We start from the raw sequence: 3,463 nt of genomic DNA on the forward strand, positions 1-3,463 counted from the left end.
GTTTGTTCAAAAAAACCATCCTACACTGAAATATCGGAACAACACACGGGGGTCCCACTTGTCATTGATCTAATTTGGACCTAAAACTAACAAATCTGAAAGACGAGATTCGAACTGGTAACCTGGACTACAAAGCGTAAGTCGATAGCCTGAAACAACAATGGTTATTGGCTTTGTCCCATAACTTTATTTTATACAGTATTACGTTGAGTAGAGTAGAGGGAGTGCCTCCTCAACACATGCATGACCGTTGACTCACTTACTAGTGGGTCCCATGTTTGCGATATCTCTCTCATCTCCATCGTCTAACCTTTACACGCACGGGCACACACGAAGAGCGGCGCTAGCTTGCCGTGGTGTTATTATAACTAAAAAAGCTTGGAAAATATAAGAATCACCTAGAACAAGAGACGTTGTGGCTGGTCGAGATGGAGCTAACCACACCTATCCTCCGTGCCACATTGGCATGATGAAGCTGTGTGGCTAGTGGGGTGTTTTCGACCAAATGTTTGGGTCCCCAGGTCTAAAAATAGGTAGTACGTCTGATACAGTATATTTTTACACGCACATTTTCCCTCCGTGCCGAGATGTGGCACACCCTACCACGCGGTTTCAGGGTCCTCCCGGGTGGTGCACGCATATATTCTTCCTTGGCGAGACATGGGACGCCCTACCGTGCGTCTTTTGGGTCCTCTTCGGTCGTAGCATCGAAGCAAGTAAATGAGTCATCAAATCATGAAAGACCACCTTTCCCGCTGAGTTCATCAATGAAGCACAGTGGCTAGCTAGTTGGGCTAGTGCAACCGATTAGCTAGGCCGCCGCCACATTTGTTTTTTTCACCCCTTTTTTATTTCCTTACTGGAAGGTAAATTTAAATATCCACCATGGTGTTGCTCTGGTCTTTGGGTGCGACAGACGCGACATGATTTTTAATTTTTTGATTGACAGGAGCACGCACGACAGGATTTTTAATTTTTTGATTGATGGGAGTAGGCGTGGTAACAATTAGTCACAATGACTCTGCCTGTAAAACCCACTGCTCCCTGTTGTGAAAAGTCGTCGACTGGTTTTTTCCCATAGTGAAAACCAAAAGATTGACCCCGCTCCTCAGTTGGCTCCCTCAGCCTTCCCGTAGATTGCATTGTCTTTCAGCCGTTTCGCCCCCTTTGCTTCCTCTCCCCATTGCTTCTACCTGGTGCCATGGTGGTGCAGCAGATCACGAATCTGAGGTGAGCCTCCTGACACAGGAGCTCCAGGCCAAGGATGCGGAGCTCAGGGCCAAGGACGTGGAGCTCCGTGATCTCAAGGAGGAGAGGAGTGCCATGCTTCTCCGTTATGTGCCGGAGTTCATGGAGCTTCAAAAGCGGCAGGAGTCCAGCATGAAGATACTCGAGGCGTCGGCGATGTTGCTGCAGAAAGTGGGAGATACGATAGGCCGTCAAGGGAGCCGGATAGAGCGTGAGTGGGCCGATCGTGATGAGGTCCAGGATCGCCTCAGCCACTTGGTGGACCAAGTTGCCACGCACGTGTTGCGGCTGCGTGATGCCTACCGTCGTGCCAGCACGACCATGCCGGCCGTCGGGCTAAACCCGTTCGACCACCCCATCGACTTCAACAAGCTGCGGCTTCCTGACCTGGTCTCCTTCTTCACCTATATCTCCGAGTAGCTGAGCCGTCTCTGCACGATGGTGGGGGCGGAGCTGGACAAGGAGGGGCTCCGGGCTGCTGTCGCCGTTGCTGGGCGAATCCTCTCAGGGCTCCGTCACCGGAATCCATTCGTGCCATTGGACACCATCTTTGACGAGCTGGCTCCCGTCGACCGGGAGCGGGCTCTGTGGGCGGTTGCACCCTGCATCACCAACGTCATGCGCCTCGAGAAGTAAAGGGACTTCGGTGGTGTTTAGGCGTCCTCTGCATGGGCATGGGCATGTCTCGGCGCAACATGACTATTGGATCAAACTCAAACGATGTGGATCAATCACTGTAGCACAAAGCGTGTGGGTGTGTTTGGTTGCATTCTCATCTCGATATTGTTGTTCCCTCTTCATGTATTTGTGTTAACCTACTATTGTGGACTCATGCACCCTTCTTGCACTCTGCCAAACACCCAAAAGTGGGTCGAGAAGGGAACTTTTGCTCCCATCCCATGCAGCCTTCATACACCCTGCCTAACACTGATTTGTGCTTCATATGGTTCATGTTTCGTGGAGTACTGTAGCACCATACTCTCCGGGCGCTGTAGACCTAGTTCTGTTAACATTGATCTCAATGTTCATACTCGGCCGGATAGTCTAAAAAGCGGTACTATGTTACATTATTGTTCATATAGTTGACATGCACACAACATCATTTGTTATCGTCGTATCTTACTACACTAACAACAAGATTGTGTAGTACTAACGTATTAACCACTGCACATACTATGGCTCGAGTTATTTTATTTCAAGTTAAACCGGAAGATAATTCAACTTAACATAATGTTGATCGAGTCATTGTGCCACCAAATCGAGCTTCTCAATGCAACTACATTTGCCTTTATGGGAAGTCCTTTATTCGTTCCGTTCCCATGCCTCTTGTCGGTGCCTCCAACGAGGGAAGGTTATGGGCGTGCGGTACCCTTGCCCAGTAAGAAGACATAACCTTGTGTGCCCGTTGTTGTTGTTTTGGTACCGAGTCCCCGTTTGGGATCGTTTATGTTTGGCCACGACGGTGGCATTGGATGTCAGAGTTGACATCGGGGCCACCCCTGGCTTAGCCCAAAGGGAAGTTGATCGAAGTGGCCAGGAGAATGTCATGGCAATGGGTTGATTTTGTCGGAATGCCATTGGTCCACCCGAATGGGAGTTCGAGGCCATGGATTCCGTGGTGTGGGTACAGTGTACTAACCTCTGCAGAGTGTGTGTCAAATCTATCAATAGCCGCGTCCTCAGTTACGGACCCAGTTCGTAGTAGGTCACTGATCAACATAACTAATTTAATCTTGCACACTAAAGTTATATGATTGGCACTGGTTATGTGTTGAGATTTTTCAAACCATGAAGATCATTGTTGTTGGAACCAAAGAGTTGGTTTCCGTTGTGACTCGGGAGTGATCACCATATTGATGATATTGGGTACGAGGTAACCCATATGGTAAGCGAGTCCGAGGGGCATGTTCACTTCATGGGTAGTATGTTGCATCATTGCATTTAACCTGCTTAAATGTCATATTATTGTTTGCCATTATGCTTCTAGTTGTAGTGAGCCTCCGAGTACATTCAATGTACTGACATGGCGTGTCATGCCAGCTTTCAGGAAAGTCTTACCGGATCGGAGTGCTACCCGTGTCTAGGCTGTGTCCACATTGGTGTCCCTGTGCTATGGTGTTCCGCTTCATCGTTGTTCCGCTGCCACGTAGTTGTCGTAATCGAGGCCCCTTTCATGTTTATTAAATAATGTACATACTGTTCAGCCGCACCGTGT

Source organism: Triticum dicoccoides, chromosome 1B (genome assembly GCF_002162155.2).
Source record: "Triticum dicoccoides isolate Atlit2015 ecotype Zavitan chromosome 1B, WEW_v2.0, whole genome shotgun sequence".
In the NCBI taxonomy this organism is placed as follows: Eukaryota; Viridiplantae; Streptophyta; class Magnoliopsida; order Poales; family Poaceae; genus Triticum; species Triticum dicoccoides.